Below are 20574 nucleotides of genomic sequence, written 5' to 3' on the forward strand. Positions count from 1 at the left end.
TTTCTCGCTCTCTCTCTCTCTCTCTCTCTCTCTCTCTCTCTCTCTCTCACACTCGCTCTCACTCTCTCTCTCTCTCTCACACTCACACTAACACTCTCTCAATTTCAATTTTCAATTTCAAGAACTTTATTGGCATGATAAAATATATTGTTATGTTGTCAAAGTATAAAACATGACATACATATTTAAAATGCATAAATATAACTACAAGTATAAAGTGCCTGGATAGATATGCTCCTGTATATATATATATATATAGATACTCGCAATAGACCTGTAGCCCTTTGTTGATTGCTACATGTTCTTGCAGCTGTAAGCAGTATAACACAATAACAAGTTTAGGAATTCAGTATTCATTTCTTAGTGTCAGTTAATGTCAATTAGTGTGTGCGTACATGTGTGCATGTTGGTCATTCACTGTCACTCAGGTTGTGGCATGCTGTTACGTATTGTGACCAAGATGTGCCGTATTTCCTTCTTAGTTTTGATATATCATCTAGTTCTTTAAAATCAGGGGTTGCCACACTGAGTTTGTCAAAGTATGCTTTTCTTGTTTTGTCAAATGTTTTGCATTTTAGGAGGAAGTGCTCCTCTGTTTCAACCTCAATCTGTCAAACCGTGGCAGCATATTCTATTTTCTCTTGGTTGCCAGAATCTCTTCTGTCTTCCTTTTTCAACTGCCAAATGGTGGTCACTTAACCTGTATTTGGCGAGGGTCTGTCTCTGCTTTATGTCTCTAACAGTTGAGAGATAGTCTGCCAATTTATAATCTCTTTTTAGGGCACGGTAACATTCTAATCTGCTTTGGCTTTTGGTTTCTTTATCCCAATGTTCCAAATACGTGTCTTTACATTGTTTGATAATTTGGTTCACTCTAACTGGTGATTGGGGGCCAGTATTGATCTGAGGCCGGTCAGGATTTAACTGGATAGGTTTTAACTGAATTGGGGTAGTTAGTCTCAGTACCAACTGACACAGGGAACTATTTTCTGGGCTCCCCTCTTGTGTTTGAAGGGCTTTAAACTGGAGGTTATCTGGGGGCTAGATTTGAGGTGATTACAAAAATGTAGTGCTCTGTTCTGGATATTTATTATCAGTGGGTATCTGCCTAATTCCGCCCTACATGCGTTTGTAGGTGTTTTCCTTTGGATACGGAGAATGTTCCGACAAAATTCCGTATGCAGGGCCTCGGTTGTATGTTTTTCCCATTTCCCATTGACTGAGTGGACCCCATACTTCACTACCATAAAGCGCAATAGGCTGGATTACACTGTCAAATATTTGAAGCCAGATTTTAATTGGGATTTGGATGTTGTAGAATCTTCTTTTTATTGCATACAGAGCTCTTCGAGCTTTCTCTTTTAGTGCAATCACTGCAACAGTTAGACCAAGGTAAGTATAGCTCATAGTGTGTTCGATAACAGTACCATTGAGAGTAAATTTGTATTTATCTTCCTGACATCTGGGTCTTTTCTGAAAAATCATGACGTTGGTTTTCTTTAGATTTACTGCCAGGGCCCAATTTTGGCAGTACTCATCAAGTAGGTCCAACTGTGGCTGCAGTCCCTGTTCTGTGGGGGACAGCAGAACCAAGTCATCCGCATAAAACTGGGATTTTACCTCTCCGTCTAGAAGACAGAGGCCCGGCGCTGTGCTCTGGTCCAACTTTACTGCCAAACCGTTGATATATACATTAAACAGTGTCGGGCTCAGATTGCAGCCTTGCCGAACGCCTCTTCTCTGGGCGAAGAGATCAGTGCATTTGTCCCCAATTTTAACGCCACATTTATTATTCAGATACATTGATTTGATAAGGTCATATACCTTTCCTCCTATACCACAGCCGAGGAGTTTGTGATAGAGCCCTTCATGAGTCAAATGCTTTCTCAAAGTCAATAAAACAGGCAAATATTTCTCCATTTTCTGCTTGGTGTATATGTACAGGAACGGGATACTGATTGGGGATGATCAGCCATGATCACATTGAATGGCGGTGCTGGCTCAAATGGCCTACTCCTGCACCTATTGTCTATAGGACGACAGGATCAATGTTGATCAGTTTCTGTTCAGTTTATTGTCCCGTGTACCGAGATACAGTGACAAGCTTTTGTTGCGCGCTAACCAGTCAGCGGAAAGACAATACATGATTACAATCGAGTCATTCACAGTGTACAGATACATGATAAGGGAATAATGTTTAGTGCAAGGTAAAGTCCCTGAATTTCCCTGAGGGATCAATAAAGTATTTATTATTATTATTATTTAAGTCCAATCGAAGATAGTCCGAGGGTCACCAGTGATGTAGATAGTATTTCAGGACTGCTCTCTGGTTGTGGTAGGATGATTCAGTTGCCTGAAACAGCTGGGAAAAACTGTCCCTGAATCTGGAGGTGTGCGTTTTCACACTTCTGTACCTTTTCCCAGATGGGAGAGGGAGTGGCTGGGGTGTGACTGGTCCTTGATGATGCTGCTGGCCTTGCCGAGACAGCGTGAGGTGTAGATGGAGTCAATGGAAGGGAGGTTGGTTTGTGTGACGGTCTGGGCTGCGTCCACAATTCCCTGCAATTTCCTGTGGTCTTGGATGGAGCTGTTCCCAAACCAAGCTGTGATGCAGCCTGTTAAAATGCATCTGTAGAAGTTGGTGAGAGTTGTAGGGGACATGCCGATTTTCCTAAGCCTTCTAAAGGGCCTGTCCCACTTACGCAACTTTTTCGGCGAATTGCCGGCACCCGTCATAGGTGGCCGAAAATGTTCAACATGTTGCAAATCCAGCGGCGACCAGAACAAGGTACGACTCTTTGTGCGACTACTCACGACCATACAGGCTTCACCCCGCGACATGTCACCTGTACGGTCGTGAGTCGTCTCCTCAGTCGCCCAAAGAGTCGTAGCGTCTTTCTGGTCGCCGCTGGATTTTCAACATGTTGGCAATTTTCGGCGACCTATGACGGGTGCCGGCAGTCGCCGAAAAAGTCACGTAAGTGGGACAGGGCCATAAGGAAGTCAAGGCGTCAGTGTGTTTTCTTGGGCGTTGCTTCAATATGGATGGTCCAGGAGAAGTTGTTGGTGATATTGACTCCTAGGAAGTTGAAGGTTGTAATCATCTCTACTTCAGCGCCATCAATGCAAGCTGGGGGGGATGGTACATTCAACTGTGCGTTTGGCCTTTGTTGGGTTCGAGGTTTAGATCTTTAAAATCTCTCTTCCGCAAACAGTCAAAGGCTGTGCTGATGAACGCAATGTGTTGTAGCCCAGTCCCACACACACCACACTCCCCACCATTGTAGATGTAGCCCAGTCCCACACACACCACACTCCCCACCATTGTAGATGTAGCCCAGTCCCACACACACCACACTCCCCACCATCGTAGATGTAGCCCAGTCCCACACACACCACACTCCCCACCATTGTAGATGTAGCCCAGTCCCACACACACCACACTCCCCACCATTGTAGATGTAGCCCAGTCCCACACACACCACACTCCCCACCATTGTAGATGTAGCCCAGTCCCACACACACCACACTCCCCACCATTGTAGATGTAACCCAGTCCCACACACACCACACTCCCCACCATTGTAGATGTAGCCCAGTCCCACACACACCACACTCCCCACCATTGTAGATGTAGCCCAGTCCCACACACACACCACACTCCCCACCATTGTAGGTGTAGCCCAGTCCCACACACACCACACTCCCCACCATTGTAGATGTAGCCTAGTCCCACACAGACCACACTCCCCACCATTGTAGATGTAGCCCAGTCCCACACACACCAGACACGTGACAATGATAAATCTGAACCACAAGGAACTGCAGGTGCTGGAATCCTGAGTAGAACGCAGAGAGCTGGAGGAACTCGGTGTGTCAGGCAGCATCTGGGAAGAGGATGGACAGATGACGTTTTGGTTTGGGACACTTCTTCAGATGCACTGACGTGTTGCAGCTTGTCATAGTCATAGAGTGACACAGTGTGGAAACAGGCCCTTCGGCCCAACTTGCCCATACCGGCCAACATGTCTCATCTACACTAGTCCCACCTGCCTGTGTTTGGTCCATATCCCTCCAAACCTGTCCTATCCATGTACCTGTCTAACTGTTTCTTGAACGTTGGGATAGTCCCAGCCTCAACTACCTCCTCTGGCAGCTTGTTCCATACACCCACCACCCACCTGTGTGATAAAGTTACCCCTCAGATTCCTATTAAATCTTTTCCCCTTCACCTTGAACCTATGTCCTCTGGTCCTCGATTCCCCTACTCTGGGCAAGAGACTCTGTGCGTCTACCCGATCTATTCCTCTCATGATTTTATACACCTCTATAAGATCACCCCTCATCCTCCTGCACTCCAAGGAATCGAGACTCAGCCTGCTCAACCTCTCCCTGTAGCTCAGACACTTGCCACTGGGGGCTTTTGTCATTGTTCTAATGGAAGGAAAGCCCCCAGGTTGCCACTTCTCCATTCGTGGTCTCGTCGTTCTTGGTGAATACTTGGAAGCCGGGTTCAGAAACTCCATTTCAGTTCTGGCCATGTTGCCGGCCTCATGAATGTAACCCTCTTCACTGAGGTTTGACATTCTCCAGTTTCTCATTTCATGCCTTTTCCTTTACAAATTTGAAAGGCGATTAAAGTTTCAAACTCGTTTATGAGTCAACATTTTTACCAGAATAATGCCTGGATTTTTAGTTAAGTCTAGTTTATTGTCACGTGTACCGAGGTACAGTGAAAAGCTTGTATGTTGCGTGCTAACCAGTCAGCGGAAAGACAATACATGATTACAATCGAGCCGTCCACAGTGTACAGATACATGATAAACGGAATGTGTTCAGTGCAAGATAAAGTCTGATTAAAGATAGTCCAAAGGTGTCCAATGAGGTCAGGACAGCTCTCTGGTTGTGGTATGATGGTTCAGTCTCCGTTCTAAAAGGCTTACCCCTTATTCTTAAACTGTGGCCCCTGGTTCTGGACTCCCCGAACATCGGGAACTTGTTTCCTGCCTCTAGTGTGTCCAAACCCTTAACAATCTTATATGTTTCAATGAGATATCCTCTCATCCTTCTAAACTCCAGAGTGTACAAGCCCAGCCGCTCCATTCTCTCAGCATACGACAGTCCCGCCATCCCGGGAATTAACCTTGTGAACCTACGCTACGCTCCCTCAATAGCAAGAATGTCCTTCCTCAAATTAGGAGGATTACAATCGAGCCGCTCGCAGCCACAGTGTACAGATACAGGATAAAGGGAATAACGTTTAGTGCAAGGTAAAGTCCAGTAAAGTCATACGTGGTCGGAGTGGAATTAGGCCATTCGGCCCATCAAGTCTACTCCACTATTCAACCATGGCTGATCTATCTCTCCCTCCTAACCCCAATCTCCTGCCTTCTCCCCATAACCCCTGACACCCGTACTGATCAAGTTCAATCAAAGATAGTACAAGGGTCTCCAGAGTTGCTCGGCACTGCTCTCTATTGGTTGGTTGGTTCAGTTGCAGCTGGCCAGCTGTTTCATGCTTAGCATCTTTTTACAATTTCTGAAGGCAATATCATTTCAAACTGTTGCTTTGTTTTAACGACGGAGTTAATGTTTTTACCAGAGTGATGCCTGGATTAGGGGAGTATTAGCGACAGGGAGAGTTCGGACACACTTGGATTGTCTTTCACTGGAACGTCGGAGGTTGAGAGGAGGCCCAAAAGAGGTTTATCAAACTATGAGAGGCGTAGATAGGGTAGACATTCGGAACCTTTTTCCCGGGATGGAAAAATCAGATACTAGAGGGCACAGCTTTAGGGTGAGAGGGGCAAGGTTTAAAGGAGACTAGACTAAGTGGGACCCGTTGGGTCCCATGTTCATACGGGAGAGCTGGTCCCCCAACGCAATATTCCACCTCTTCACCAATTCCAATATTGGTGGCCAGTGGGGTGGGGGGGGGGGGGGGGGGCTTTCTGGAGCGCTCGTATGGGTGTTGTGGGCCAAAGAGACTGGTTTCCAGAGGGCTAGTATGGATATTGTGGGCCGAATGGATCCTTGGGCTGGCAGCTCAGTCACTCACGCCTGTTGGGCTGGCAGCTCAGTCACTCACGCCTGGTGGGCTGGCAGCTCAGAAACTGCCAGATATTCTGCCCAAAACAGGTGAGAGACTCTGTGAGAGAGAGAGAGAGAAGGAGGAGAGGGTGGAGAATCAATTTTAGACATTTTTCATCTTTTTCATGCAGATCACAGCAATGAAGGAGGAAAGTCTATCCTAGCCTGGATCTAACGGGGAGCAAATGAAGGGAGGGAGAAAAATACTGGGGTGAGGTTTAATACTCGCAGGGGGAATACTTACTGATGGGCCGAAGGGACTCCTCCTCGGCTAGTACAGGCCTGATAGGCCGAAGAGGCTCTTAAACCCCCCCTCTCCCCCCAAAAAACCTTTCCTGGCCTGGCACGGGCCTTTTGTGCCAAAATGCTCCTCCTGGGCTAATACGGGCATTTTGGGCAAAATGGTTTCACGGCTAATAGGGGCCTTGGGCCGAAATAAGTGGTTTCAGGCAGGCCAAACAACTCATTTCATTTCCATTTCAATTTCAAGCACAGGGCAGGCCGAACAGCTCATTGCATTTTCATTTCACTTCTATTGCCATTGCAGTTTCAAGCACAGGGTAGGCCGAAAAGCTGATTGCATTTTCATTTCACTTCCATTGCCATTGCAGTTTCATGCACAGGACAGGCCAAGCCAAACAGCTGATTGCATTTTCATTTCACTTCCATTGCCATTGCAGTTTCAAGCGCAGGCCAAGCCAAACAGCTGATTGCATTTTCATTTCATTGCAATTGCAGTTTCAAGCACAGGGCAGGCCAAGCCAAACAGCTCATTGCATTTTCATTTAATTTCCATTGCCATTGCAGTTTCATGCACAGGACAGGAGAATCCAAACAGCTCATTGCATTCTCATCTCATTTCCATTGCCATTGCAGTTTCAAGCACAGGGCAGGCCAAGCCAAACAGTTCATTGCATTTTCCTTTCATTTCCATTGCCATTGCAGTTTCAAGCACAGGGCAGGCCAAGCCAAACAGCTCATTGCATTTTCATTTCATTGCCATTGGCATTGCAGTTTCAAGGACGGCAGGCCAAACAACTCATTTCATTTTCATTAAGGGCTAACAAATAATTTATTGCAAGTACATTGCATACTCACAGTTCAGTTGATTCACAGCCTTGAATGAGAGTCGTGGCCTCTCCCTCGCGATCTTGCAGAGTGACTGAGTCATGTTCAGGCATCCGGGGTTTTATAGTCCTGCCCCCCACCCCCACCGTCCCCTTGAAGGGGCGTTACCTTCAACACGGTGATTAACAGGCGCGAGGACTCAAGGTTTTTTAAACACTCATAACTTTTTTATTTTTAATCGATGGGAAAAATCCTTGAGGCCTGCTCAGCGGAGGAGGGCTGTGAGTAAGATGACCAAAAATCATAGCGATATATAGTAGCAATCTTTCAAAAATCAATATAGAGTGCAGACAGGAAGTCAAGATGAGACTTTAAATTATATAGATGTGCGGGGCAGGTTTTATTTACACAGAGGGTAAAGGAACATCCTTTAATTCTGAGGCTGTGACCTCTGGTCCTAGACTCTCCCACTTGTGGAAATATCCTCTCCACACCCACTCTATCCAGGCCTTTCACTATTTGATTTCACATTTCACTCTTTTAAATCACGCTAATGACATTACTTAATATATATAATCATGAGTGTTGTCTTTCCGCTGACTGGTTAGCACGCAACAATAGGTATTCACTGTACCTCGCTACATGTGACAATAAACTGAACGCAACACCAGAGGGCATAGCTACAAGGTGAGAGGGGCAAAGTTCAAAGGAGATGTGCTGGGGGCAGGTTATTTACACAGGGTGGTGGGTGCCTGGAACGCGTTGCCAGGGGGTGGGTGGTCGAGGCAGATACGATAGTGGTGTTTAAGAGGCTTTTATCAGGCACGAGGATATGCAGGGATATTGATCACGTGCTGGCAGATAAGAGTTGATCTTTGCATCATGTTCACCATGGACATTGTGGGCCGAAGGGCCTGTCCTTTGAGTTTGAGTTTAGTTTATTGCCACGTGCACTGAAGATTTTGTTGTGTGTTAAGATAGCTGAGTCAGGGGATATGGGGAGAAGGCAGGAACGGGGTACTGATTGGGGATGATCAGCCATGATCACAGTGAATGGCGGTGCTGGCTCGAAGGGCCGAATGGCCTCCTCCTGCACTTATTGTCTATTGTCTTAACCAGTCAGTGGAAAGACAATACATGATTACATTCGAGCCATTCACAGTGTACAGATACATGAATAATTGTCTACCTTCGATGTTCCAGCATTTGCAGTTCCTTCTTGAACATGTTTCAAACGACATTAGGAGCTGACTATGAAAGCAGAAATGCAAAGAAACCAACAGTCCTGCCGTAAATCTTTTGTTTTAGTATAGCCACGGGGTTAATGTAATATAAAGTAGTTCAGGAATTGTAATCCTGTAACGATGGCTACCACAACAAGATACTGATACAGACTAAGGGCCAGAACTGAGTGGAAAGAACGCTGGCACCAACCCCTCTGTGGCTGTGTGTGTGTGGGGAACATCATCTTTTGGCCATGAGCAGTAGGAAATTCTAGAAAAACAAGGAAGAAGTATGTGGCACAAAGCTGAACTTGGCAGCAACTACACTGGTGATGTAGTTATTCACTGGACTTACAAGATATAACATCTAGAGAGAGGCACTCGGCGGGTCAGGCAGCATCTGTGGAGAACATGGATAGGTGACGTTTCACAAAGTGCTGGAGTAACACAGCGGGTCAGGCAGCATCTGTGGAGAACATGGATAGGTGACGTTTCACAGAGTGCTGGAGTAACTCAGCGGGTCAGGCAGCATCTGTGGAGAACATGGATAGGTGACGTTTCACAGTTTCAAAGATGTACAGAGTTGCTGCCTCACAGCGCCAGAGACCAGGGTTCGATCCTGACTACGGGTGCTGTCTGTACGGAGTTTGTACGTTCTCCCCGTGACCTGCGTGGGTTTTCTCCGAGATCTTCAGTTTCTCCCACATTCCAAAGACGTACTGGTTTGTAGGTTAATTAGCTTGGAAAATGTAAAAATTGTCCAGTATAGTCCCTGGTGAACTCTTCGGAAGTTACAAGATGCAAGGTACAAGTCTTTCGCATGAACAAGCCAGCGGTATGAACATTGACTTCTCCAATTTCAGGTAGTCCCTGCTTTCTCCTTCCTTCCCCTCCCCTTCCCAGCTCTCCCACAGCCCACTGTCTCCGCCTCTTCCTTTCTCCCCCCCCCCACCCCCACATCAGTCTGAAGAAGGGTCTCGACCCGAAACGTCACCTATTCCTTCACCACATAGATGCTGCCTCACCCGCTGAGTTTCTCCAGCATTTTTGTCGACCTTCGATTTTACCAGCATCTGCAGTTCTTCCCTAACGAGAAGCCTTTTGCACACTTTGAGGGAATTGAGAAACAGCAAGCGATGCCAAGCTTCTTGAGTATTCTTGGAGCTGGACTCATTGAGGCAAGCTGAAAGAATCACGCCACATTCACGCTGGGCTGTCGGGGAGGTGACTCATCTCCCAAACCACCAGGGTGAGGAAACAACTACATTCATACAATTATTAACCTACTCTAACCTTTCATTGTCCGGGGAACACGACAAGCTATCCTTTACAGTACTGTCACCTTGTTTTCATTTCTATGTTTCTTGGCACTAACATCTTGTTTCTCTGCACAGTTTTTATAGAGTCTTAAGACCCGTGTCACGTGTACCATAGAAACATAGAAAATAGGTGCAGGAGGAGGCCCTTCGAGCCAGCACCGCCATTCATTGTGATCATGGCTGATCGTCCCCAATCAATAACCCGTGCCTGCCTTCTCCCCATATCCCTTGATTCCACTAGCCCCTAGAGCTCTATCTAACTCTCTCTTAAATCCATCCAGTGACTTGGCCTCCACTGCCCTCTGCGGCAGGGAATTCCACAAATTCACAACTCTCTGGGTGAAAAAGTTTTTTCTCACCTCAGTCTTAAATGGCCTCCCCTTTATTCTAAGACTGTGGCCCCTGGTTCTGGACTCGCCCAACATTGGGAACATTTTTCCTGCATCTAGCTTGGCTAGTCCTTTTATAATTGTATATGTTTCTATAAGATCCCCCTCATCCTTCTAAACTCCAGTGAATACAAGCCTAGTCTTTTCAATCTAACGAGGTGCAGTGAAAAGCATTTACTGCCTGCTAACCAGTCAGCGGAAAGACTGTACGAGACTACAATCATGATGTTCCCGATGTTGGTGGAGTCCAGAACCAGGGGCCACAGTTTAAGAATAAGGGGTAAGCCATTTAGAACGCAGACGAGGAAACACTTTTTCACACAGAGAGTTGTGAGTCTGTGGAATTCTCTGCCTCAGAGGGCGGTGGAGGCCGGTTCTCTGGATACTTCCAAGAGAGTGCTAGATAGGGCTCTTAAAGATAGCGGAGTCAGGGGATATGGGGAGAAGGCAGGAACGGGGTACTGATTGGGGATAATCAGCCATGATCACATTGAATGGCGGTGCTGGCTCGTAGGGCCGAATGGTCTACTCCTGCACCTATTGTCTATTGTCTATAATCCACAGTGTACAGATACATGATAAGGGAATAACGTTTAGTGCAAGGTAAAATGCAATTAAGGATAGTCTGATGGTCACCAATGAGGTAGATAGTAGTTCAGGACCGCTCTCTAGTTGTGGTAGGATGGTTCAGTTGCCTGATGACAGCTGGGAAGAAACTGTCCCTGAATCTGGAGGTGTGCGTTTTCATCGGATAGAATGGGATCCTTTAGCAATACAGCACGGAAACAGGCCCTTCGGCCCACTGAGTCCATGCCTACTAGTGTTCACCCCGTATACCAGCACTATCCTACACACTAGGGACAATTTTCACCGAGCCAATTAACCTACAAACCTGTACGTCTTTGGAGTGTGGTTGGAAACCGGAGCACCCGGAGAAAACCCACGCAGGTCACAGGGAGAACGTACAAATCTCTCCACCTGAATCATTCGTCACCTGGATCCAATTATCACTCATGTAGCAAGGAACTGCAGATGCTTGTTTACACTGAAGATAGACACAAAATGCTGGAGTAACTCAGCGGGACAGTCGGCATCTCTGGAGAGAGGGAATGGGTGACGTTTCGGGTCGAGACCCCTCTTTGAAGAAGGGTTTAGACCTGAAACGTCACCCATTCCTTCTCTCCAGAGATGCCGTCTGTCCCGCTGAGTTACTCCAATGTTTTGTGTCTACGTATCGCTTCACAGCTCTTCCCCTCGCCTCTCTCCACATCCTTCCTGTAATGGGGGCGTCCTGAACTGCACGTAACACTACACATGCGGCCTGACCAACGTCCTACAATGCTGTGTCATGACTTCCTGACTCTTGTACTTATTACAACAAGTGATGAAGGCAAGCATACCATGTGCCCTCATAACCACAGGACTGGATTGTTGATGAATGAATAAGTTCATTGGATACGTATATTGGCCAAGTATTCACATACAAGGAATTTGCCTTGGTGCTCCGCCCGCCAGTGACAACATGACATACAGTGACAGGCGAGTTGTTGGGCGAGTCCAGAACCAGGGGCCACAGTCTTAGAATAAAGGGGAAGCCATTTAAGACTGAGGTGAGAAAAAACTTTTTCACCCAGAGAGTTGTGAATTTGTGGAATTCCCTGCCACAGAGGGCAGTGGAGGTCAAATCACTGGATGGATTTAAGAGAGAGTTAGATAGAGCTCTAGGGGCTAGTGGAATCAAGGGATATGGGGAGAAGGCAGGCACGGGTTATTAGAAACAAAGAAAATAGGTGCAGGAGTAGGCCATTCGGCCCTTCGAGCCTGCACCGCCATTCAATGTGGCTGATCATCCAACTCAGTATCCTGTACCTGCCTTCTCTCCATACCCCCTGATCCCTTTAGCCACAAGGGCCACATCTAACTCCCTCTTAAATATAGCCAATGAACTGTGGCCTCAACTACCTTCTGTGGCAGAGAATTCCACAGATTCACCACTCTCTGTGTGAAAAATGTTTTTCTCATCTCGGTCCTAAAAGATTTCCCCCTTATCCTTAAACTGTGACCCCTTGTTCAGGACTTCCCCAACATCGGGAACAATCTTCCTGCATCTAGCCTGTCCAACCCCTTAAGAATTTTGTAAGTTTTTGATAGGGGACGATCAGCCATGGTCACAATGAATGGCTCGAAGGGCCGAATGGCCTCCTCCTGCACCTATTTTCTATGTTTCTATGACACATGAAACAATTAAACATTAAACATACGCAACGTAATTTGGGTGCAAGTGAGAAAAGGTGCATTACCTCCAATCACATCAGTTCTGCAAACGTTCCTGACTTCCACCTGACTCTGCAGCTGTGGTTAATTTTGTGAATTGCTGGATAACTTCATCCCCTCCATTAAGAGCATTGATGTCATGCAGAATTGAAGCTATTTGTGTCTCCCTTGGAAATAAATGGTAGAATTTTGTTCCATACATTTCAGTAACTAATTTTAGCGATGAAATCATTCTCCGATGTATTGCTTTCAGTCTGAAGAAGGGTCTCGGCCCGAAACGTCGCCTATTTCCTTCGCTCCATAGATGCTGCCACACCCGCTGAGTTTCTCCAGCATTTTTGTCTACCTTCGATGTATTAAACCTAGTGTTGGTCGGAGTTACCTCAGACAGTCATCGCCGGTCACTGGAGACGAGTGTGACTGTCCTCTCATGGAGGATGCCTGTACGTGACTTTGTTTAACGTGGGGAGACTGGTGCACAGACATCCACCCCACGGTCCTTGACAGATCTGGGTCAGGATCCAGTGGCGTGGAGTCCAAGACGACCGGAGACCCTTTTCTGCTGCAGCCTTCATCCGCCTTCCCAGCCGTTGTGACGCTCCACTAAGGTCAGCCATCGTCCTCCGCCTGTTCCACCGTTGAGGTCCTGGTTGGATTGGCTCTTTGTCAGAGACCTCCTCCTCGACCTTACCGCCATGGGTGGCCCTACCAGGAGCATAGCTCCAGACGGCATCGCTCGCAGGATCTCAGGACCACACAAGCTTCTCCACCACGACAAGGGGACAGTCCACGGAGAAGTACGACAGTATGATGGACCTGTTCACTCTGCTCCAGCCCATGACGTGGCAACACTTTGACCGCACAAGGTGCAAAGGTTGTGTGATGATGGTCACCACTAACTTGTCCAGGATTCGTTCAACTTTTATCGGGGATTAACTGGATTCCATTCTGAACATCACCACTGATCCTGTTCCCACCACAATTCTAAACCGGGGATAGACAACAAAATCCTGTAGTAACTCAGCGGGTCAGGCAGCATCTGTGGAGAACATGGATAGGTGACGTTTCACAGAGTGCTGGAGTAACTCAGCGGGTCAGGCAGCATCTGTGGAGAACATGGATAGGTGACGTTTCAGGTCAAGACCCTACTTCAGACCGGTTAGGGATAAGGGAAACGAGAGATATAGATGGTGATGTGAGATAAAGAACAATGAATGAAAGATATGCAAAAAGTAACAACGAAAAAGGAAACAGGCCGTTGTTAGCTGTTTGTTGGGTGAAAATGAGAAGCTTGTGTGACTTGTGTGGGGGAGGGGATGGAGAGAGAGGGAATGCAGGGATCACTTGAAGTTAGAGAAGTTAATATTTATACCCGTTAGTTGTAGCAACTTTTTGGTTTGGTTTCGAAGCATGGTAGTTCCCAATCCATGCTGTGATGCATCCCAATAAAAATAAAAAATAGTAATGCATTAGCTCATGAAAGCATACTAATAAGGTGCCAAGGAAACATAGACAATAGGTGCAGGAGTAGGCCATTCGGCCCTTTGAGCCAGCACCGCCATTCAATGTGATCATGGCTGATCATCCCCAATCAGTACCCCGTTCCTGCCTTCTCCCCATATCCCCTGACTCCGCTATCTTTAAGAGCCCTATCTAGCTCTCTCTTGAAAGCATCCAGAGAACCGGCCTCCACCGCCCTCTGAGGCAGAGAATTCCACAGACTCACAACTCTCTGTGAGAAAAAGTGTTTCCTCGTCTCCGTTCTAAATGGCTTACTCCTTATTCTTAAACTGTGGCCCCTGGTTCTGGACTCCCCCAACATCGGGAACATGTTTCCTGCCTCTAGCGTGTCCAAACCCTTAATAATCTTATATGTTTCAATGAGATCACCTCTCTTCCTTCTAAACTCCAGAGTGTACAAGCCCAGCCGCTCCATTCTCTCAGCATATGACAGTCCTGCCATCCCGGGAATTAACCTTGTAAACCTACGCTGCACTCCCTCAATAGCAAAAAAAAAGCCCAACATGCCATTCGCTTTCTCCACTGCCTGCTGTAACTGCATGCTTTCATAGACTGATGAACCAGGACCCCCAGATCTCGTTGTACTTCCCCTTTTCCCAACTTGATGCCATTTAGATAGCAATCTAAAAATAGGTGCAAGAGTAGGCCATTCGGCCCTTTGAGCCAGCAGCGCCATTCACTATGATCATGGCAGATCATCCACAATCAGTACCCCATTCCTGCTTTCTACCAATATCCCTTGATTCCGTTAGCCGTAAGAGTTAAATCTGTGGCAGAGGATTCTCTCCTCATCGATTAGGAAGACTGACTAATTGAAACTCTAATTTTCTAATCTTCCCTCATCTTCTAATTTTCCATCTGCTCCAAACACATAGGGCAGCAGAATACAGGAACAGGCCCTTCGGCCCACAATGTTTATGCTGAACACGATGCCAAGACCTGACTCTGACCTGCCTGCACGCGATCCATCAAAACCCAACTTGCCCGTGCCAAGACGCCCCATCTAACCCCGTCGCATTTTCCGCATTTGGCCCATATCCCTCAAAACCTTAACACATCCAAATGCCTTTTCAAAGGTAGACAAAAATACTGGAGAAACTCAGCGGGTGAGTCTCAGTGGGACAGGCCCCTTAATGACTTGGCTGGGATAGAGCTTGCATGTTAGAAGTGAGGAAATTCAAACGTGGACAGCAGATGTGACCCAGACCAGCTGTTTACTCTAAGTGTAGTCTCTGGAGATTCCAGAAACCAGATACAGAGTGGAGATCCCTCGTAGACGCATTCACACAGAGATGATTGCATCAGACTTTGTTACTGTTCCAGTGTTGCTGCTGTTGTTATGCTTGCCTTCAGTGGTTGAGGCATCGTGTGTGTGTCGGGGAACATGGTCAGGCATTAGTCCTGCTGCATTTAGACAGAAACATAGACAATAGAGAGTTGGCCATTCGGCCCTTCGAGCCAGCACCGCCAATCATTGCGATCATGGCAGATCGTCCCCGATCAATAACCCGTGCCTGCCTTCTCCCCATATCCCTTGATTCCACCAGCCCCTAGAGCTCTATCTAACTCTCTCTTAAATCCATCCAGTGACTTGGCCTCCACTGCCCTCTGTGGCAGGGAATTCCACAAATAAGAAGGGTCTCGACCCAAAACATCACCCATTCCTGCTCTCCAGAGATGCTGCCTGTCCAGCTGTTCGCGGTCTATCTTCGGTTTAAACCAGCATCTGCAGTTCCTTCTTCAAGAAGGAACTGCAGATACTGGAAAATCGAAGGTAGACAAAAAAGCTGGAGAAACTCAGCGGGTGCAGCAGCATCTATTGAGCAAAGGAAATAGGCAACGTTTCGGGCCGAAACCCTTCTTCAGACTGTTAGGGGGTGGCAGGGAGAAGGAAGGAAAAAGGAGGAGGAGCCTGAGGGCTGGGGGATGGGAGGAGACAGCAGGGGCTAACAAAATTGGGAGAATTCAATGTTCATGCCCGCAGGATGCAGTCTCCCCAAGCGGAATATGAGGTGCTGTTCCTCCAATTTCCGGTGTTGCTCGCTCTGGCCATGGAGGAGACCCAGGACAGAGAGGTCGGATTGGGAATGGGAGGGGGAGTTGAAGTGCTGAGCCACCGGGAGGTCAGGTAGGTTCTTGCGGACCGAGCGGAGGTGTTCGGCGAAACGATCGCCCAACCTCCGCTTGGTCTCACCGATGTAGATCAGCTGACATCTAGAGCAGCGGATGCAGTAGATGAGGTTGGAGGAGATACAGGTGAACCTCTGTCGCACCTGGATCTGCAGTTCCTTGCTCACCACTCCTATGCATGTGGACTATTTGTCTGCATTTCTGGCCGTCCCATTACGGGGAAGATCTGGAGGCTTTGCAAAGGGTGCAGGGGAGCTGCACGGCAGCGCAGGGGGTAGAGCTGCTCCCTCACAGCGCCAGAGACCCCGGGTTCCATCCTGACTACCGGTGCTGTCTGTACGGAGTTTGCATGTTCTTCCTGCGATCACGTGGGTTTTCTCCGGGTGCTCCGGTTTCCTCCCACACTCCAAAGCCGTACAGGTTTGTAGGTTAAGGATTTTCACCGATGTGTAGATTGTCCCTAGTGTGTGTAGGATAGTGTTAAGGGCCTGCCCCACTTGGAGAGTAAAACTAAACTGAACACAAGAGCGTGCCTACCAGCCCACAATGCCTGTGACAAATATGTTGTCAAAGTTAATCTAATCCCCCTCTGCCAGCATGTGATCCGTATCCCTCCATTCCCTGCATATCCATGTTCCTGTCTAAAAGCCTCTTCAACACCACTATCGTATCTGCCTCCACCACCACCCCTGGCAACGCATTCCAGGCACACACCACCCTCTGTGTAAAACAAACCTGCCCCGCACATCTCCTTTAAACTTTGCCCCACTCACCTTAAAGCTCTTTATTCCAGATCAAATGGGGGTAAGGTTCTGACTGTCTCCCCTGTCTACGCCTCTCACGACTTTATGGACGACTATCAGGTCCCTCCTCAACCTCTGGTGTTCCACAGAAACCAGTGCCGGAATTCTACTCCTTTGTAGTTTTCACTGTTACAGTAATATCCCCGTCAATGTTGGGGAAATCCACAGAACCCAGGGGTCAGGCAGCATCTGTGGAGGGAATGGACAGGTGACCTTTGGGGTCAGGACCCTTCTTCACACTGGGTTCTGGTTTTAACAAGGGAAAATACTCGCCTCTTTCCCCAAAGTTATAATAACACGTACCTGTATAATAATCACCCGTGTGTGTGTGTGTGTGTGTGTGTGTGTGTGTGTGTGTGTGTGTGTGTGTGTGTGTGTGTGTGTGTGTGTGTCTGCGTGTGTGTGCGTGCGTGCGTGTGTGTGTGTGTGTGTGTGTGTGTGTGTGTGTGTGTCTATCTGTGTGTGTGTGTGTGTGTGTGTGTGTGTGTGTGTGTCTATCTGTGTGTGTGTGTGTGTGTGTGTGTGTGTGTGTGTGTGTGTGTGTGTGTGTGTGTGTGTGTGTGTGTGTGTGTGTGTCTGACTGTGTCTCTGTTTGCGTGTCTGTCTTTGTGTCTGTGTGATTTCAAATTGGATGAACATTTCTGCACATGTGTGTGCGCGTGTGTATGTGCGTGTGTGTGATGCGTGTGATGTGTGGTGTGTGAGCGTGTTTGTATGTGTGTGTGAGTGTGCATGTGTGTGAGTTGTGTGTGTGAGTTGTGTGTGTGAGTTGTGTGTGTGTGTGCGTGTGTGAGATGTGTGTGGTGTGTGGGCGTGTTTGTATGAGTGTGCGCACGTGTGTGCGTGTGTGTGTGCGTGTGTGTGAGTTGTGTGTGTGAGTTGTGTGTGTGTGTGCGTGTGTGAGATGTGTGTGAGCGTGTGTGTATGCTGTGTATGTGAGTGTGCGTAGTGTTTGCTTGGTGTAATGGAGGCTGGGGTGGCCAGTGCTGACGGCAGCTACGAGCTGATTCACAGCAGACTGACGGTAACATGACTTGTACTCGTACTGTCATCCACCTACACAGTTAGTTTTTACCAAAAATAGATTTATTCAAGTATTTACAATATGAAATTATTCAAAACACACCCACCCCCATAGAACAAATAGACACTAGGTGCAGGAGTAGGCCATTCGGCCCTTCGAGTCAGCACCGCCATTCAATGTGATCATGACTGATCATCCCCAATCAGTACCCTTTTCCTGCCTTCTCCCCAGATTCTGCTAGCCCCAAGAGCTCTATCTAGCTCTCTTTTGAATGCAACCAGTGATTTGGCCTCTACTGCCTTCTGTGGCAGTGAACTCTCTGGGTGAAAAAGTTTTTCCTCATCTCAGTTCTAAATGGCCTACCCCTTATTCTTAAACTGTGTGACCCCTGGTTCTGGACTCCCCCAACATCGGGAACATGGCCTTCATAGGGAGATGTCCTTCTGCAGTTGTACAGGACCCGAGTGAGATCACACCTGGAGTATTGTGTGCAGTTTGGGTCCCCTAATTTGAGGAAGGACATTCTTGTTATTGAGGGAGTGCAGCGTAGGTTTACAAGGTTAATTCCCGGGATGGCGGGACTGACATCTGATGAGAGAATTGGTTGACTGGGCTTGTATTCACTGGAATTTAGGATGAGAGGCAATCTTATAGAAACAAATAAAATTATTAAGGGATTGGACAGGCTGGATGCAAGAAAAAATGTTGGGGGAGTCTAGAACCAGGGGTCACAGTTTAACAATAAGGGGTGGGCCCTTTAGGGCTGAGATGAGGAAAAACATTTTCACCCAGAGAGTTGTGAATCTGTGGAATTCACTGGATGTTTTCAAGGGAGAGCTAGATAGAGCTCTTTGGGCAAAAGGAATCAAGGGGTATTGGGAGAAAGCAGGAACAGGATGCTGATTCTGGCTTGAAGGGCTGAATGGCCTACTCCTGTACCTACTTTCGATGTGGGTCATTGGTGGATGTCCTGAATCTATTCAGTAACGTTACCAGCTCCACACACAAAGTAAAGTCTCTGACTTGGAGGGAATTCGGGATACATGCCGATAACTTGATCTTATAGAGGTGTACAAAATCATGAGAGGAATAGATCGGGTAGACGCACAGAGTCTCTTGCCCAGAGTAGGGGAATCGAGGACCAGAGGACATAGGTTCAAGGTGAAGGGGGAACAGATTTAATAGGAATCTGAGGGGTAACTTTTCCACACAGAGGGTGATGGGTGTATGGAACAAGCTGCCAGAGGAGGTAGTTGAGGCTGGGACTATCCCAACGTTTAAGAAACAGTTAGACAGGTACATGGATAGGACAGGTTTGGAGGGATATGGACCAAGCGCAGGCAGGTGGGACTAGTGTCGATGGGGCATGTTGGCCAGTATGGGCAAGTTGGGCTGAAGGGCCTGTTTCCACGCTGTATTCTCCTTGTCTCTATGATTGCATAGCAGTGTTAATGCAGATCTTTCATTCATTCTTCTCCACATCACCATCTATATTTCTCGTTTCCCTTGTCCCCAACCAGTCTGAAGAATGTTTTTGACTCGAAACGTCACCCATTCCTTCTCTCCAGAGATGCTGCCTGCCCTGCTGAGCTTCCTCCACGTTTTGCTTCGCTCCATAGATGCTGCTGTACCCGCTGAGTTTCTCCAGCACTTTTGTCTACCTTCGATTTTCCAGCATCTGCAGTTCCTTCTTATCCACATTTTGCCTCTTAGCAAAGCTTGGCGCGGCTGTGGGCTGTGCGATTGCTGGTTTGCAAGTTCTCCCTCTCTGTGTCTCTGCAAGCAGTGATTCATGGCACAGGGTTTAATGTACATTCTCTGTCTGGTTGTGTGTGGTGGGCGGGCTGGTAAACATTGGTTGCCTGGTTACCTCACCGCACGGCATGGTTAATGCCATACCCCCACCATGAGGATGAGTGGGGATCTTATTGAAACATACACGAATATTAAGGGTTTGGACACGCTAGAGGCAGGAGACATGTTCCCGATGTTGGGGGAGTCCAGAACCAGGGGCCACAGTTTAAGAATAAGGGGTAAGCCATTTAGAATGGAGATGAGGAAAAACTTTTTCACACAGAGAGTGGTGAGTCTGTGGAATTCTCTGCCTCAGAGGGCGGTGGAGGCCGGTTCTCTGGATACTTTCAAGAGAGAGCTAGATAGGGCTCTTAAAGATAGCGGAGTCAGGGGATATGGAGAGAAGGCAGGAACGGGGTACTGATTGGGGATGATCAGCCATGATCACATTGAATGGTGGTGCTGGCTCGAAGGGTCAAATGGCCTACTCCTGCACCTGTTGTCTATTGTCAAACCTGCTCCCTTTGGAGGTGTCATCTGTCACGTACCCAGAGACAGTCTGCAGAAGGGTCTCAACCCGAAACGTCACCCATTCTTTCTCTCCACAGATGCTGCCTGACCCGCTGAGTTACTCCAGCACTCTGTGAAACGTCACCTATCCATGTTCTCCACAGATGCTGCCTGACCCGCTGAGTTACTCCAGCACTCTGTGAAACGTCATCTATCCATGTTCTCCACAGATGCTGCCTGACCCGCTGAGTTACTCCAGCACTCTGTGAAACGTCACCTATCCATGTTCTCCACAGATGCTGCCTGACCCGCTGAGTTACTCCAGCACTCTGTGAAACGTCACCTATCCATGTTCTCCACAGATGCTGCCTGACCCGCTGAGTTACTCCAGCACTCTGTGAAACGTCACCTATCCATGTTCTCCACAGA

This window comes from Amblyraja radiata, chromosome 4 (assembly GCF_010909765.2).
Source record: "Amblyraja radiata isolate CabotCenter1 chromosome 4, sAmbRad1.1.pri, whole genome shotgun sequence".
Classification (NCBI taxonomy): Eukaryota; Metazoa; Chordata; class Chondrichthyes; order Rajiformes; family Rajidae; genus Amblyraja; species Amblyraja radiata.